The 19,662-nt window shown below is 39.9% G+C and overlaps 1 protein-coding gene across 1 annotated transcript in view; it reads right to left on the bottom strand.

The window, feature by feature from the left end:
- TBL1XR1 (TBL1X/Y related 1) overlaps positions 1 to 19,275 on the bottom strand; it is a 168,646-nt gene extending 149,371 nt beyond the window's left edge. The window contains exon 1 of the mRNA XM_020886668.2: positions 19,184 to 19,275. The gene's annotated coding sequence lies outside the window, so the exon portion shown is untranslated. The remainder of the gene's footprint in view (positions 1 to 19,183) is intronic.
- Positions 19,276 to 19,662: the final 387 nt, after the last annotated feature.

Below are 19,662 nucleotides of genomic sequence, written 5' to 3'. Positions count from 1 at the left end.
TAAAATTACTGGGCAAAACTTTAAAGAAAAAAAGGCTACCTACACATCCTTAGAGCACCTGCCCGAAACAGTTCTTGATTACTATAGTAACTTCAACAATTATCCACAAGTTCTTTGATACTTTTCTCTCTAGCAGGTGGAACTTAATGTCCTTCACATTCAAATGAGGGCTGAACTTAATGACTTACTTCTAATGAATGGAGTATGGAAAGAAGAAAAACAGTAACTTCATAATGAAGAAACTTGCTGAAATGATAATACTGTGGTTACATTAGGATTAATAAAACATGCTGTTTAGCAATTAATTTCACTTATCACTTCTTTCAGTGTGATTACTAGAAGACTTGAAATTACATGTGTGGTACACAGTACATGATTGGATAGTTCAACTATAATAATCAACTATAGTAAACAACTCCACTTGTGTGCCAAGTCGCTTCAGTCGTGTACAACTCTTCGTGATCCTGTGGACCACAGCCTGTCAGGTTCCTCTGTCCATGGGGTTATCCAAGCAAGAACACTGAAGTGGGTTGCCATGCCTGCCTCCAGAGGATCTTTCCAACTCAGGGATCGAACTCACATCTCCTGCATTGGCAAGCAGGTTCTTTACCACTAGCACCACCTGGGAAGCCCCTAAACAATCCTATCAATAGATAAAAGGTTAATAGCAGTCCTTATCAAGTGATCAAGGTTAATAACACCAGTAACAATTGATACCATTGTATGTAAATACTGACATGTGCGCCTCATACAAGACAGGCACATCACCTCTGTGGTAGTCTTCCCTGAATATCCATAACCTCAGCCCTGTACTCTTCTGTACTGTCTAAAATTATTTCAAAATAACGAGCTTTTTAAAAAGCAAAATTTATGCAATTTTAATTACATAATATTAAATAGTACTCAATTTAGATTAATTTCCTAGTTATCAAACTGAGATTCTAATGACTTTTATACTAATAAAAACTTTTTAAAAGCTTTGAAGATATATGAAAATGTGACTAACCTAGAAAAAATTATACCCACTAGAATTTTCATAAACTAGTAAAATTGTATCAATTCACTTTTTTTGTGACTATTCTCAAGTAAATACCTAATTCAGTTACCCCTCAGTTAAGATTCATGATGACAAGGGCAATCGCCCGCTCCTTTCCATGGCCCCTGATTTTATCCACTAGCCATTTGGATAACAAATTAGTTCCCCATCCTCACAGATCCAGTCTTCATACCGCTGTTCTCCACAAAAACAACAGCAGCAAAAGTCTACAAGCAATAAATGCTGGAGAGGGTGTGGAGAAAAGGGAACCCTCTTACACTGTTGGTGGGGATGCAAACTAGTACAGCCGCTATGGAAAACAGTGTGGAGATTTCTTTAAAAACTGGAAATAGAACTGCCATATGACCCAGCAATCCCACTTCTGGGCATACACACCGAGGAAACCAGATCTGAAAGAGACACGTGCACCCCAATGTTCATCGCAACACTGTTTATAATAGCCAGGACATGGAAGCAACCTAGATGCCCATCAGCAGACGAATGGATAAGGAAGCTATGGTACATATACACCATGGAATATTACTCAGCCATTGAAAAGAATTCATTTGAATCAGTTCTAATGAGATGGATGAAACTGGAGCCCATTATACAGAGTGAAGTAAGCCAGAAAGATAAAGACCAATACAGTATACTAACGCATATATATGGAATTTAGAAAGATGGTAACGATAACCCCATATGCAAAACAGAAAAAGAGACTCAGATGTATAGAACAGACTTTTGGACTCTGTGGGAGAAGGCGGGGGTGGGATGTTTCAAGAGAACAACATCGAAACATGTACATTATCTAGGGTGAAACAGATCACCAGCCCAGGTTGGGTGCATGAGACAAGTGCTCGGACCTGGTGCACTGGGAAGACCCAGAGGGATCGGGTGGAGAGGGAGGTGGGAGGGGGGATCGGGATGGGGAATACATGTAAATCCATGGCTGATTCATGTCAATGTATGACAAAAACCACTACAATATTGTGAAGTAATTAGCCTCCAACTAATAAAAAAAATAAATTAAAAAAATCTTCCAATAAATTAGCTTCATTTAAAAAAAAAAACAAAACAGCAGCAGCAGCAAGCCACAGAGAAGAAAATCTGGATGCTCCACTCTCTCCTGAATTTCCAACTGCCTTTTTTTTTACCTCCAGAATTCAGAAATGTGGATGAGTTTGCAAGACTCTCAGGAATATGTGATCTCGTTCTCACCAATAACACTATCAGATCAACTTTCTCCCTTCAGTCCAGAGTTAGGTCCTCTTCCCCCTGAAACCATCATGTCATTCTTCATGCACTAGATCCAGGGATAAAATACAATCCTGCAGTTAGGCTAAACGTCCTTCACTAGTTTACTGACACAGAAGAATGTCCAAATTCTTTATCACAACAAAGAAGTCATTCCACGGTATGATCCCTACTTACCTATCCTGCCTGTTCTCATCACTCTCCAACTTTCGAAGCTTACCAAACTGTTTGCCAGAAAAGACCAACTTGTTTGGTGTCTCTATGTCCTAACATATATCAATAGTCTCCTTCTGTTATATCATTCACATAGCTATTTTGATTGTAAATTATTTTAATATACACAGATTCTCAGTAGTTAATATGAGCAACACTTGAAATTTATCTTAGTATTTAAAAAATTACAAATGTTAACAGCATTTTCTCATAGTACTTAAGAGATACACTTTCAGTACAACTTCTAATAAAACCTAAACTGCTGAAAAATTATTGCCATTGACAGTCAGCAATCATACAATTAAGGTCATTAAAGAAAAATCATTCTCAAAAGTGTGTCTGATGCTATTTCTTTCAGTTTTCTCTAGAGTGAAATCAGATCTAACAAATGTTCCCGAACTCAAAGATTACTGGATTAAACAAAAGAAGTGTCTTTTCAGACATCTAAAAAATATTTTCTTTATGGCTGTTTCCAAATTAAGACGATGTCAAAGAAATGCAAGCATTTTCTTTAGGAAAAAACAGCCCGGGTAATGATTAACCTGAAGAGACCAGTATAGCATATTTTCCATTTAATTTGGCTGAACACAGACTTAATTTTTAAATTATATGTGCAATCTCAGGGTCAAAGAGCATTAACTCCAAAGGCAATCTCAGAGACCTGGTTCAGTGTTTTAAAGATGAAGCAACTGCTGTCCAGAAAGACTATATCTTGTGTTGCAGAAGGCTTTTTCTACACTGCTAACCATTTTATTTTAGTGAATGCTGAATACTGCTCAAAACAGTAATTGTTTGGAATATAAAACTTGTTAATATTACATGCTAAAATTATTTAACTACCTAGTTAGGATGAAGGTGGTTATCTTCCTCACATTAAAATATTCCCTAAATATGTGTAATTAACCTCCTGATAACTTTCTAACAGCTGATCTCAAATACTGCCTTCTATTAGCTGTTAAATTAGCAGAAGTAATGTTAAAAACAAAACCAACATAAATAGCATCAAATTATTTGCTGTGTAACTCATTTTGAGAAGACATTCATTTGAATATTCATATTAGCCAGAGATCGAGTTCATAAAATTACAATTACTACCACACACATGCGTGTGTTAGTCGCTCAGTCGTGTCCGACTCTGCAACCCCATGAACTGTAGCCTGCCTCTGTCCATGGGATTCTCCAGACAAGAATACAGGAGTGGGTTGCTATTTCCTTCTCCAGGGGATCTTCCCAACCCAGGTCTCCTGCACTGCAGGCAAATTCTTTACTGTCTGGGCGACGAAGAAAACCCACATGAAAGACCTCAATTGTTCATTTAAAAAATGGATTTGAGTTTGAAAAGACTGGGAACGCCAGAGCCAAAAAAGAAAAAAAGAAATGTCACTTCAGCTAAACTTTCTCCCTTCAATTCAGAGCTAGGCCCTTTTCCCCATGAAACCATCACATCATCTTTCACGTACTGTATCGAGGAATAAAATATAATTTTCCGAATTGCTTAAGGAATTTTACCTGGCAATCTACGGTGCATTAAAGGCGCCACCCCCACCCACAAACAGAGTCACGTTTTGTGAGGCGGTGACACAGGCAGCAAGAGGAAGGCGGGGAGGAGGCTGTCTGCCCGGCGGCCCGCAACTTCTCTCAGTTCTCATTCCCAAGGCTCTCCCCCATTCCCACCAGGTACTTGGGAGCAGCCATAGTTTGGTAAGGCCTATGGCCATGGTGGGCTTCCCTGGTGGCTCAGAGGGTAACGTGTCTGCCTACAACGTGGGAGACCGCCCAGGTTCGTTCCCTGGGTCGGGAAGATCCCCTGGGGAAGGAAATGGCAACCCACTCCAGTACTCTTGCATGGAAAATCCCATGGACGGAGAAGCCTGGTAGGCTCCAGTCCATGGGGTAGCAAAGAAGGACACGACTGAGCGACTTCCCTTTCACTTTCATGGCCACGGTGGACACCGTCCCAAATCAAACTTGCCAGGTGGCACTAGCGGTAAAGAACCTGCCTGCCAATGCAGGAGATGCAGGTTCAATCCCTGGGTCGGGAAGAACCCCTGGAGGAGGAAATGGCAACCCACTCCACCAGTATTCTTGCCTGGAGAATTCCATGGACAGAGGAGACTGGCAGGCTTCAGTCCGTGGGGTCGCAAAGAATTGGCCATGACTGAGCAGTCATGCAGACAAGAAATTTACAAATGAAAACGAAAAAGCGGGAGCCCCTACTCTACAGCAGGAGAAAACAGAGAATGCAGACTGGCACTGGTAAGTATTTTCCTCCTTGTGAAGAAAGCAAATCTACTATGAGAAAATGAAGCCAATCTACAAACAAAAAACAAGATTATTAGCAAAGATGTCTGCTGTCGCTGCTGCTAAGTCGCTTCAGTCGTGTCCGACCCTGTGTGACCCCACAGACAGCAGCCCACGAGGGTCCCCCATCCCTGGGATTCTCCAGGCAAGAACACTGGAGTGGGTTGCCGTTTCCTTCTCCAATGCATGAAAGTGAAGTGAAAGTGAAGTCGCTCAGTCTTGTCCGACTCTTGGCGACCCCATGGACTGCAGCCCGCCAGGCTCCTCCGTCCATGGGATTTTCCAGGCAAGAGCACTGGAGTGGGTGCCACTGCCTTCTCCAGCAAAGATGTCTAGTAGCTTTCAAATCGGTGTGCTTCTACTTGTCTCCTAAAGCCCAGCTGGCTCAATGCTCTTTCTTACAAATGAGTTACTCGATCCATTTTGATTCTACTCCCTTTTTGGCTTAAGCTAGTCTGAACTGAGTTTCTAGCATACATACAACTGAAAGAGATCTGAGTCATATACCAATTTTGGGAAGCTGACCGTGACTCTCAAGACAGAATATCACAGATAAATATAACTAAAGGTAAATTTCAAAATCTCCTGAACCTGTACAAACCCTAAATGGGGGTACCCAGCCCTCGTCATTTTTCTTGTATGAAATACGCATCTTAAAATGAAGTATTAACCTACTAAAATCTAACATTTATGATTAACACAAGCACATATTCAAACTGGTTTATCAATTATCCATCTGTGTGTTTTTTTTCTGCTTCAAACACTGTAAGTATGTTTCTCCAAGAAAAGCAGACAGCACTCACATATGTCCTTGGACTTCCCCAAATGGAGATTCCAAGGTAGTAAACTCTCTTCCAACCCTCCCCTAAATGCTGACCTTTTAATGAATTATTTCCACTATTCTATTGTAAGGACAAACCAGTTTAAGTCTATCAGCTGGTCACAAAAACATTCCTGAGAGAACAATTCACTCAAATATTTACTGAACAACTACCAGGTCCTGTTTTAGGTCCTGGTGTGACAAGACAGAGCCCATCCCTGTTCTCAGGGAGTTTAAATTATAGAGGTGCATTTAAAAAGATAAATCAACAATTAAGGCTATCAGAGAGAGAGATAAGCGCTCTGTGACTGAAAATGCCTAGGGAGTGGGCAGCTACTTCATTGTGACCTTTCCAAGGTCTCTCAGAGGTGAGGGCATTGGAACTGAAATCTGAATGACATAAAAAAAAAAAAAAAGAAAAAATTTGCTATATAACAATCTCAGGGCAAAGCCTGAGGCAGAGAGTAAAGCAATTAAGGTGTTGAGACAGGAACAAGCTTGTTCTGTGGGTGTGGAGCTGGTGTGCCTGGACACAGTGAACAAGGGGAAGGGTGCCATGAAATAGGATACAATTTGTGAGGTGGCCAAAGGGCAAATCATGTGCTGGTGGAACCTTCACAGGCTAAGGAAAAATATTTCAATTTCATATTAAGTACAATGGAAAACCCACAGGGAAAAAAGAAGGAAACTGACACTTTTTGAGCATCTTATAGAGTGTCTACACAATAGTATATACAAATGTCTCTGCCATGCATTCTATAAAACTATGTATGCATTCATGTAAGTTATACCATGTGTAATTCCCTTAGTATTTATCAAAAGATCATTAGTATGCTGTTATGCACAATTAAAAAAAAAAAAAAAGCAGCCACTTTTCCTATTACTACCAGTTCTCAGTTATCAAGTCACTTCTACATTGATTTGTCAAACCAAATGAACCAACCAATGCTATCTACTACCAAAACATACATGAAGAAAATGCAAGAAAGGCAAATGAGACTAGATAAAAATAAGGCAGCCAGCTATTCACAAGAGTATATGACCCCAAAAAGGGAACAAAGCAAGTAGAGAAGAAATGAGAAAACATACCTAATACAAAAAGCAAAGAGCCTACAGATAGAAAAGATTAAGCTATCTACTTAAACAAAAGTACTCTCAGGCAGACAAGTAAACAAAGTGTAAAAAAAATGCAAAAGCTATTCTAGGATGAATCCTGTGTTCATTCCATTTAATAGTACCCTGCCAGTTTTAACAACATTCCGAGGAAAGTGAGAATGTTTATCTTTTTAATGTACTATCACTAGGAATTTTTTAAATCTGCTGATGAATTTTAAACTTTAATTTATTAAGTACAAGTGTTTCTTAAAACATCACTGAAATGTTGTTGCAAAACTGAAAATCTTACCTTCCCTGGTTTCCAGAGAGCAACTATCTCCCTCTGACAAAAGAACCATCTTTTATACCTCAGTAAAGCTGGGGGTGGGCAGGGGGGTATCCTCCACTGTGGAAGGCTTCAAATGATAACAGACACATCTACCAAGATTGTTGATCTCCAAACTCCACTCCAACACCCAGTGTCTCAGATTATCCTGGATGTTTTCAACAGTAGCTAGAGGCAGAGAATGCTGCCCCAGTTCACCCTAACAACTGGATATTACCATACCCACCCCTATTTCTTCCATCTCTGACCCTCTTTAATCTTCCATCTCTGTCTCATCACTAAATGAAAACGTAATGCCACTGCCAGCCTACACTCAGTAGCAGAAACTCAGGAAAAAAGTATAGGGTAACCTCATGCTAGAATGTAGATAGCTGTAGATCAGAAGAGGAGGTCAGAATTAAGACCCAATTTGGGCCACAGAATCACCTGCACTGCAATGGCTGGTTTGAAGAGACAAGGGGCATGGAGTGTGTTAAGCCCTGTAAGCCCTAAGGGAAGGCCACAGTCAAAGCAGACATCAGTAGATGTAGTGACTGAATACACATACCAGGAGATCAAGCAAGAAAGGCATTATCAATTAGCAGTATCAGGTGAGAGTCCCAATGGGGGGCAGAGGGGAGACCGAGAAAAAGTACATGAGCACCATGAACATGTGGACAAGTCCACAAAACATCCCCAAACCAAGTTTAACTGCTAATGTCAGGTCAAGGTGTTTGCTTCTTTTAATCCAGGTTTTGAGCACACTCATTGACACCAGAAACAGGATGTTAGGTCATCAAGCAGACCCTGACATGTCCTAGAGTAAGAACACAAATCCAAAGGTCAATGAATTTGTGAAAATGGATAGATCCCTTTTCCACTTCTGCTTATCTGAATCACTGTCTCAGAAGTCAGGGTTTATACTGGAAAACCTGTGCCTCACTCAGAGAGCTTCATGGATTCAGATCAACATGAATGCAGCATCTACACTGTGCAAAGAATTGGACAGGTGATGAGGAAAAGATGAGTGAAATGCAACTGTCTTCAAGGAAGGCCATGCACATTCAGACAATGTTAATCAACAATTAACACTCAGTCAAATAGAGGTGTGTGCCAGAAACAGATGACCGGTGGGCACAGGCCAAGATGTTAATATAAGGATGTCATAGAAGGAAGCTTAATCTTCAAACCAGTGTAACTTCAGGTGGCCAATATGTTAAGATGTGTTAGTTTTAAATAGTACAAAACAATTACCCAAATTTCCTTCCTGATGAGATGTAAGAAACTTGGTATGATGGTTACTCCCTTGTTAATAATTAACACTCTTACGAGACACATCCAGGGTTCTTAATCCAGAGCTGTTTGCAGATTACCCCTAAAAAAAGTCTTTTATATTCATATTTATTAACAACCAAAATTCCTTACAATTTGCATCTATACATTACAAAAATTGGGGCATCAGAACTTCAGAATCCTAACAGAGCCTCAGGATACTACCTAAAGACATGAGCACCAATAACTGTAACTATCTATGCCCTACCATTCACAGCAATACTTTGTTTCTGATTTTTGAGTACTGATTCTAAATCCAGTGAATAATGAAATTATTACTTGTAAAATAAAATCAGCTTACAAGTTTATAAAGGCATGTTTATAAATGAAAGAGTGTAGAAAATGAGTGCGTACCACATATTAAAGAAGCACAATTTCCTGAAAACTTATTTTCACACCCATACACACCCTATGTTACCTATAACATAGGTACCATATATGTTAGGTAACATGTTACATATAGGTAACCTAACATATAGGTAACCTAACATATAGGTAACATATGTTATCTATAACATATAACATATAACACAGGGCATGTATGGCTGTAACATACTCCTGGATTTCTTAGTGAAAGTACAATTCCAAGTCTGCAGACTGTGTAACACTAGTATTGGAAATGACTGATCATCCAAGCAGTGTCCACCAAGAGCCAGAGCACCGCTGGGTCTCCCAGACTGGAGGAAAAGAAGAGTGATTCCACCCCAAAAGAGCAGGAAGATTTTACTGTTTTAAAAAGGTAGTAACTTTTGTTTTCTCTTGATGCATCTTATCAAGTGACCAAATTCAATGTAAAACATCACAACATCACTGTAAAACAACCCATGTATTAGAGACACAACAAAGCTCCACAATGCACAAACTCATTTTAGAGTGAGCAACAAAAGCTCAGTCGCCAAACCCAGCCAGAGCTCTCTGAATGGGAAATGTTAACCACCCCGTTCTCTGCAGTTGCCACAGAAAGCCATGGCAGTTCATGGGCGCAGTGTCACTTTTCTCTTTCCTCAGCTGTTGCTGCTGCAGCTCACAAAAGCACCAAGCAGCAGCTAGCATTTATCTGAGTATATCCTATATGCTGGCCCCATGACAACTGCCTTCACATCTCAATCCTCACAATTGCTCTGCAGAGAAGAATTCCCATTTGTCAGAGTGGAAACCAACTGGAGTGGTTGCGTAACTTTCCAAAGCCACACAGTGATAAGCGGGGGTGCTGTGCGCTGTGCCGAGTCGCTTCCTGCGGTCCTGTCTGCCTCTCTGCGACCCTATGGACTATGGCCAGCCAAGGTCGATGAGCTGGAGTGACAGGATTTAAATCAGGTGTGCTGAGCTCCAGAGCCTGAGCTTTCTGCCACAGTAACATCCTGCAGAAAGAGTTTACTGCCAAAGATCAGACACAGAGCCGACCTGGGCCTCTCACTGCTGAAGACAGAGGCCCAGCCCTCAGGAGAGGGTGGCATCGGGTCACAGCGCAGAACGTGATGCACAAAAACGGACACACATAATCTTCCCAGATGCACATAAACGGATGCACATAATCTTCCCAGAGGCTGTTCTAGCTTAAGCTGAAAACTATGAGCACAAAACAGGGCAAGACTCTCTACTGGTAAACAACTAATGAACAATTACAAGTGACACAATTACAAGTGACACCAATTGCAACCCAAAATAGTATCAAGATCTAACAGATCTATCTCCCTGGAGTCAATAACACATTCATCCAAACTCACAAGTAATGTTAGAATCCATGCAATATCACAAGCTGCAATTCCACAAATCCCATTATACCACAGACTATCATAATTACTGAAATTAGCTACTAAACTATGAGAACTTCCACTTTCACCCAATTTCCAAAGCCCTGACAAAACAACACTTTTGAAATCAGGCAACACTGCTGTAGCCAACATCTCTTTGCATCGAGTTAATTTCAAATTATCAACCATGGACACGACTCGAAAATCATCAGTTTGCTATCACTAAACAATTCCACTGGTCCTATGACCCAATCATGACACAGAAATAACACACTGTAATCATATTCAGCGACTAATTCTGCCAACAAATCTGAAAAATAAAAGTAAGTTTTTGCAAAAATATACACAGCTCCAGCTCTTTAAGAACTGACTGGAAAGCATGGAAGAAATGAACAGTTTTCTGTTTTCTTTTGACAGTTCAAACTGAAAGAACTAGGAAGAACAAGAATTCTTAACTGGATGCCTTGTTCTTTCACAACTGCTTTTTTGAAATGGCAATACTAACATAGTAAAATTCAAGCAGTTCTAAAGACTATACATGAACATAGATCTTTCCCACATCTGACCACATGGTCTCCCCACCTCAACCCCACTCCCCAAACCCTGTTACTGGTCTCCTGTGTATCCTGCTGGAGTCGCCTGGACCACATACACACACATACACGCACACTCCAGCCTGTGTGTCCTTTCCATTCCTCTCCCTCTCGTTATGTTAAAATGGCAGAAAACTATACAAGATCTTTTCTGCCTCCATGTTTTTTCATTTAAATGCATCTTTGAGAAGATCTTAAAAATACCAGAAAATTATAAACATCAAATCTAAACAAAATCTGTATGGAATTTAGAAAGATGGTAACGATAACCTTATATGCAAAACAGAAAAAGAGACACAGATGTATAGAACAGACTCTTGGACTCTGTGGGAGAAGGCGAGGGTGGGATGTTTCAAGAGAACAGCATCGAAACATGTATATTATCTAGGGTGAAACAGATCACCAGCCCAGGTTGGGTGCATGAGACAAGTGCTCGGGCCTGGTGCACTGGGAAGACCCAGAGGGATCGGGTGGAGAGGGAGATGGGAGGGGGGATCGGATGGGGAATACATGTAAATCCATGGCTGATTCATGTCAATGTATGACAAAAACCACTGCAATATTGTAAAGTAATTAGCCTCCAACTAATAAAAATAAATAAATAAATAAATAAAATGCAGCTGACTTAAAAAAAAGACAAACATATTCTAACAAAATAATAGTTATATATAATAATAAAGATATTTAAATATTAAAAAAAAATTTTTTTTAATCTGTACAGAAACAGCACACACAAAACATCTCTCACCAGTGCTAAAACTGGTGACCCCTGCTGGCAGGACATATAGAGGTCCAAGGTCAAAGAAGTAAAAAGGGTCTGTTCGTTTTTGCACAAGAATAGGAAAGTTATTGGTATTTCCCTGATACACCAACAGGCTTCACTCCAAACCCCAGTTTAAGATCTCCAAATATATATTTGCTTACTAAGGAAAACAGACAAAGGTGATTTAGGGGAAATCCATCACTTCAGTGGGTGAAAAATTTTCAAGTATACCGCATTATACATTTTAAAATAAAAGATGACAAAAAACATTGATACAGCTACAAACAGCATCTAAAAATTAACCCACATATGATAAATTTTATCCTATAAAATAATGATCATACAGAAAATAAAAAATTTTACAGAAATTCATTCATTATCTATTCCCATTACCTTATTTCACAAACCCAAAGTAAATGACCCAATTGCCTTACACTGCCAGTTAATGACATCTGACAAACGCAAAATAGAAATGGAACAAAATTAGTACACACTCTACCCAATTAGCCTGCTCAAATTAAGGGGAGAGCATAAAACACCTCTCCCTAACCCTTGAGTTGTGCTCTATTAGCAGCTGAAAGTAACCACCAAAATATGCTATTAACTGTTAAACTCTGGCAAGGTGTCTGCTTACACTAATGTCAAGTACTTCCTATTTATTTTTCTACATAAAATGTAAATTTTTCAGTCCTCCAATATACTAAGAAAATTTAGATCTGTCTTCCCCCCCCCCAAAAAAATCACAAAATTAAATGACAAAAACCTCAGAATTTTAATATAGGAATTGATTGTGTAAGTATCGGTAGAATGAAAGAGCAAACTTCAGGAAGCATTTCATCTTATCCTCTTACACCTTTCTGGAAGCTAAATGACTTACCCATATAACTATGGTTTTGCAAAAAAAAAAAGCAAAAAATTCACTTAATATTGAATCCATGTTAAAATGCTATCCACCATTCAGGTACATAAGCAGTTAAGAACAAAAACACAAACATCCACTAACAACCAAGGCACTGGGCACCTTGTTATGATGCCTATCACTCAGGATGCAATGCGGAAGGAAGGGAGGGAGGGAGGGAGGGAGGGAGGGAGGGAGGGAAAAAGAGGAAAGCAACGGTACCAACTTTGATCTCAGGCAAAATAAAGATGTAAATTGATATCTAGTCCTTAGCAAATAAAAATTTTTTATTTTGCTTTAAATTACTTAAAAACTGAAAACCTCACCTTTGTTCAAAAAAAAAAAGTCTGAGAGTCCCGAGTACAATTTCACATAAAAATAACATAAAGACAACACTGGAATGACCATCTCTGACCCCTGACTGCCGTGTTTTCTTCTGTATTTTAAATTCTACCTCCTCAAAGAAATCTTCAATAAAGAGGGAAACAGGTGACAAACTTCCCAGTTTAAACATTCAATACCTATTCTTCCTCATTTATTCCTCAAGTTGATTATTTCACATAAATATCTTCCCTAACCCTCTGGAACTCTCCATTTACTGAACTGGAACTTCTGATCTTCCAGCATGACCCTTATGGTCTAACTGTACTATTTCTGAGCTGTGAATCTAAGCTCTCATAAAGCAGGGTAACATTCAACTTATTTTGACACTGAAACCTTCTATCTTAAAACTCTAAATGTTAAAAATTTCAAAAGGACGTGATATCAAAATGATTGCTTTTAGAATAAATAACCCAGGTGGATTGGTACCTCTTTACCACAAAAAACTACTTAAGAAGGAATTCACTAGTGATCCAGTAGTTAGGACTGTGTACTTCCACCGAGGTGGCACGGGTTCAATCACTAGTTGGGATACTAAGGTTCCACATGGCCAAAAAAAAAAGAAAGAAAACTATTGAGAGACGGTTACAATGACATTCCTCTGGGAGACCGAACCCATGACACTGTATGATATATAGTTAACACATTCATAGTAACAGCTCAAACAGGATTCCAGTGCTGTCAGAAGGCTGCCACATATAGTGAGAGCTAAAAACATAATCTTGTTTAGGCACACTACTGAGAAAACAATACACAAAAAAAACTGACAATTAAAAAAATGAAATCTTAAGTTTCATAACAACGAACACAAATATGATCAGATAAAGCCAATTTAACGTGACATGATTCCCAACTAGACTAGGTTCTTCACCAGGACTGTGGGTACTATCCCAGGATTAAGAGAATAAAACTATCCATTTTCATTTCACTCTAAATAATGACTAGGTTCTTTTTCTCCCCTTCCTTGTCAACACTGGCAACATCAAAATTCAAATTAATGGTTATCTGACTATCGTATAACTAAACTTTGAAGGCTTAATTCAAAAAGAAGCTTGACACAATTCCGAGTGAAACAGGACTGTCACTGTTCTTATTAAACATGGGCCCTCAGAGAAACAATCCATTTTCTCGTGAAGATAGTATAGTACAAAAGTCAAGAATTTTGCTACATACTCTAAGAAAAGTTGGAGAAGGAAATGGCAACCCATTCCAGTATTCTTGCCTGGAGAAACCCATGGACAGAGGAGTCTGGTGGGCTACAGTCCACGGGGTCACGAGGGGTAGGACACGACTGAGCAGCTAAGGAAAATGGTCCTTTCCTTCAAGAAATGTAACTGTACTTGAGGCAATGTAACACATTCTCACAAAACAATAAATAATTCCGGAGTCTGCGACATGCATTAAATCCAATCCAATCTCAGAGAAAAAATAGCCTGAGTCAGGATGGCCGGAAAAAGCCTCACGAAAGTGGGACTGAAACTAGGCTATAAGGACAAAGGGAAGGATAGCACACGCAAAGGCAGAGTAGTATGACAAAACTGCAGTGTTTATTTGATAGGCAAGCAAGAATCCCAGTTGGCGAAGAGTGGGAAATAAAACTGAATAGGTTAGAATGGAGCCTTAAAAGCCAGACTTGAAGCATATGAACTACATCCAGTTGGCAAAGGGAAGCCATTATGGGTTCTTCAGCAGGGGAACTGACATGATGAACCAATATTTAAATGAATTACACTGTCAGCAGTTAGAGAACATAGAATGAAGAAGAAAGACTGCCCAAAGCAACTGGCCAGAAAAGTAAAGCAATAACCCAGGAACCTACACCCATTCATTCACTCCTTCCTTCACTGAGAAGAGAGACTGCTAGTTAAGAATGTGGCCTAGAAGTCAGACACACTGGGCTTAAGTCCCTCTCAGCACCCCTTCCTTGCTACCTGAGCCTTTGTTTCCAAGCAGTTGGTCATTAAAATAGCAGTCACTCTGTCACAAGCACCTGCCAAAGCACCTTTGTGGCCCTGACACACAGAATTCTAGTAGTAGTTAACACTACTGCTGAATTAAGAGTGACAAAAATGGGAAGGGAAAATAAGGCGCAAGGATACTTCAAAGGAACAGAACCTCCAAGCAGAACTGTCTTGACAGCAGCTGAAAATGTAGAACACTAACACAGAAAAAAGGTTTGAGACTGAAGAAAACAATAACCTACTTAAAGTAATCACTCCAATTTAAAAAGCAGATCCTAGACACGGAGGATCCATCCTCGAAAAATAAAACCTCTATTTATTTAAAAAGAGTTAGAAAAGGTTTCAAATGGTTCAAGCAGATTTAAAAAGTCCAAGTCCAAGCAACAGAGGACAGCAACAAAGACACACAGAAGACCCATCACTACCTACACCAAGCAGGGAGCTTGGTATTGCTTCCACTTAGTGCTACAACGCAACCTAATTCTTCAAGTAAGCCTTACTTAAGTCACAACTTCAGGAATAAATAAATTATGCTAAGCATATGTCAACTATTTTGCCCAAGAATTCAGGAAATAAAACTGCTAAATACTTTCTAGGACATTATGCCCCTACTTAAGTAACAAGTAAATAAAATGTAACGCAAAGAAGCAAACTTCCAATCCAAAGCCCTCATCATCCTAAACACCTTACATTTCCATAATGCTTATTTGTCAGCTACTGCTCTCAGCAACTTCTGCATACTTTTTTTTTTTTTTAATCAAAGTATCCTGATGGCTTGGCGGTAAGGAATCCGCCTGCCAATGCAGGAGACACAGGGAAGATTCCCTGGAGGAGGAAATGGCAGCTCATTTCCTTCCATGTATTCTTGCCTGGGGAATCCCAGTCCATGGGGTCGCACAAGAGTCAGACACGACTTAGCAACTAAATTCAGCAATAGCTGATTTACACTGTGGTGCTCATTTCTAATGTACAGCAAGTGTCTCAATTACACACATATACACATTTTTATACATATATTCTTTTCCACTATGATTTATTCCACGAGATTGGCTATAGTTCCCTGTGCCATACAGTAGTTTGTTGTGTATCCATTCTAAATGTAATAGTTTGCACCTACCAACCCCAAACTCCCAGCCCATCAGTTTCCTTCCCCCTCCCTCCTGGCAGCCACTAGTCTGTACGTTTGTTTCTGTTTCGCAGATAATTCATTTGTACCATATTTTAGATTTCACGTGTATCATACAGTATTTATCTTTCTGACTTACTCCACTTAGAATGATAATCTCTAGTTGCATCACATATATAATTCTCTTAATCTGCTCAACTCTATGAAGCTGACGGTCCCACTACACAGAGGAGCAAACCAAGACACAGTGGAGTTGCTGCCACAAGGTGATAAAATTAGTAAGGGATGACGCCTGAGTCTGAAGCTGGGGAGTTCACCTTGAGAATGCCTGACAGAATCCGTAAGCTGCATAAAAAGACTTTTATGATTTTTCTTACACGAGTTTTCAGAAATACGTGCTCTGAGGATCTGCTTTTCCTTCTCAAGTACGGAATCACATTTCCTTATTTCTGCTGGCAGTATGTGGAGAGGCTCTATCACTGAAGTGAATCTTAAAAGTCGGAAACACAGCAGTGGACAAGAAGATTACATCTTATTATTAATAAACAGTTCTAGAGAGTTAAGCCAAATACGTGAGCCCTGTGAATTTCGTTTATCTACACAATGACTTGACCCAGTTAGTAGCGACCCCAACTACACAATTATAAACTTGATTAAAAACAGTAGTTTTTCAAAGGATATCTACAGACAAGACTGACAAAACCTAGGCCCAGCTAAAGTCATCTAGAAAGAAAATGGACTAGGGCTCAAAGAAAGGTTTGAATACTAGTGCATCATTTGGTCCTTTTGTGGCCTTGAACAAGTGAATTAACTTATCTTCGCCTCACTGTTTTACCATCCACAAATACTACCCAGCTCAGGATTAGACGGGGGTATGAATGACATAGCAAAGGACCTCACTCCTTTCCTAGAGTACAGCCCAAGCAGAGTTCCTTTCCTTGGACTCTTGCTAATAGGGCTATTAATTGTACTCTTAGGGAGTCCAAACCCAGAGGTGGTGAACAGTAAACCTCTCCAGCATAGCCTCTCCCACATAGGTTTTTTAAAAAAATTCAATTATCTCTTGGCAATAGAATAGGATACACCACCATGTGGCCTCCAAAGCAGACCATACTCTTAGCAGTTCTTTACTACACAACCCTGGGGTCCTAGGCTTTCGGTACTATGGGGGTGTATAAATAACTCCATGTTGGCTGCTTTTTTTTTTTTTTTGGCATGTTAGTGACTTACACTATAAATGTCATTTGAAATGAGTCAAATTCCATGTACTAGAAAAATATAAAGTCCCAGACAGTGCCAATATTTCTGCCATCTCTCTAACCTGACTTACAACTATCCACATTCTTCTCAATTCTTTCTCTACAAATAACACAGAAAATGAATAAATCCAACAAATGTCTTCCTCAAAATGTGTCAAGTCAGAAATTCTTTGTAGTAATAACTGCTGTAGTAAATTGGAGATGAATCTCTTTATCAGCTACTCATTTGACAAGGTTGTACTTATATTTCATTGCTATATATGAACAGATATATTTGTTCAACAGGTTGTCATTCAAAAGGTCCATTAGTCTCATCTCTTATCAGTGACCCCTATGTTGATAGTAATTCTGCCCTTTCTGCATATCAGCCTGAAAGGCTCCCAGTACACAGAAAGCAGTTACTTCTTATTCTCCTCCTGGGCATGTTATCATGGTAATCATGATAAATCTTCTGTTGAGAACACACCTAACAAAGATCTCTGAACATGTGCAAAAAAGTTAGTAAAATATTCAACACTTCTTTGAAACAACCAATGAAAAAATATAACCTTCACAAGGGACCATTCCATTTACCACAGGTGTTCCCCATATTAACAACCAAAGCTGGTACACGCTGGAATAAAAAAAAAAAAACCGCTTATAAAACTAATGGTGGGGGAAAAAAAAAAAACTAATGGTGAGCCTTGCAACAATTTTTATGCCATTAACAAATAATTAACTTCCTTAACAGTTAAGAAAAACTTTTTCCTTGTACATATTGTTTTCATACCCCATTTGGGTTAGTGCTTTGCCCTCCAGGTCTGATTCTAACAACTCAAATGGCAAAAAAATCGTAGTCGTTTATGGATTTAATGGTTGTGATTACATATATCACATGGTGCAAGACAGCAGAACTGGGGTGAAAAATATATATATTTCACAGAAGCAGGAAAACCTCGATTTAAGAGCAAAAAGTATAAACACGAATCACAAGCCTAACCACTCTCGGGCATATTTTCTGTTGCCCCTCCTCCACAGGTAAACGCTAACTATTTCTAGAACGGCGCTCAATGATAAATTTCCGAAGCTTGCTTGCCATGAACTCCCATGATACAACCCAACATACACACTGTTTTCATGGAGACAAAGCTGCCCTATTTCGCCAGACTATAAACTTATTACAAGAGTGAGAACATACAGTCCCAGGAAGTCAAGATTACTAAAATACACCAATGCAGCATGAGTCTGATTTAACAAAAATGAAAATAAACCACACTGGGAAAACCAAAAAGTCACTCACTGTATCTTCAGCGTGTAATCAGGATATTTATCACAGTTATGTGTGTTTTTAATGCCCTTTTTTTTTTTAAAGTAAATGAAAACACCACCAGGGCCTCATATTACCCGACCAGATAAAGGAGTCTTCAGGAAAAAAGGGGGGAGGAAAATGATTACCTAATTATATGGGGGAGGGGGAATTAAACCATTCAGACTAAAAATAACCTACATTTCACCCACCATATTTTATGAGCAAGCTTGTTTAGATCAGCAGAAGGGTCTTGCCTGGAAAACCAGAAAGCCAACAGTCAACTTCCCTCAGTCAACTATAAATCATATAGGCACTAAAACTCTTCACCTTGGTGTCCGCAGTCCACCGTTTTAAGCAAACTCCAGACACTGAGAAAAATCTAGTTTTTAACTTGGTTCCAACACTTTAGTCATTTGTAATCACCACATGATTTTCGAGAATATCATCAAATAAGCTAAGAACGGGAGCGTTTTTTAAAAGCCATTGCAACTCAAATTTTACATGGAACACACCATTTTCACAACCCAAATTTATTCTCGGTTGCCCCTGCAAAGTGATGCCTATTTCAGCAAATTAGGAACTTCCAAAAATACTGAACACGCTCACACACGCATGGCTTCCCTCGAGCTGCCATTTCAGATTAATATTTCACTGAAATAAAAGTCTGCTGCTGTTCAAAAAAAATGACATCGGTTGCAAAGAGGAAGTTACCGAGAAACCACCCTCACAACGTGGCCTTTACACTGTCAGAAAATAATGTGACTCTGAGCCACCCAAAACTTACCAGGAAGCTAGCAATAACTTTGCCAATTCTACACTTCTGAACCCAACTTCAAAGAGGCTCTATCAAATGCCTCCTCAAGACGCTAAAAAGCTCTAAGTTACAAATAAACACGTCCCGGAGTGCGGCCCTGCGGCCGCGCGCCCCTCCCCCCCCGCACCCCCGCCCGGGAAGCGCGCCCCAACTGCCGCCCGCCGCCCCCCGCACATCGGCCGGGGTCGCCGCGCCGGGGCCTGGGCCGCGCCGGGGGAGGGGCGCGGACTTCATCGCCGCCCGAGGTTTCGCCAAAAGACGTGCACCGAAGCCCTCTCCCCTGCTAAAAATAGGCTATAAAGGAGTCGGCCTCATGATGGCTCCTTGATTCAATTTGCTGCAAATTCTTTCCTGAAAGCCTCCCCCACAGACACATACACACACACCACACACAAAAACGGGGTGTAAATGCACGAAGGGTGGAAGAGGGGGAGCAGGCCGACGTGCAC

The sequence above is a fragment of the Odocoileus virginianus genome, chromosome 4 (genome assembly GCF_023699985.2).
Source record: "Odocoileus virginianus isolate 20LAN1187 ecotype Illinois chromosome 4, Ovbor_1.2, whole genome shotgun sequence".
In the NCBI taxonomy this organism is placed as follows: domain Eukaryota; kingdom Metazoa; phylum Chordata; class Mammalia; order Artiodactyla; family Cervidae; genus Odocoileus; species Odocoileus virginianus.
This window is presented reverse-complemented; position numbering and strand designations above follow the sequence as displayed.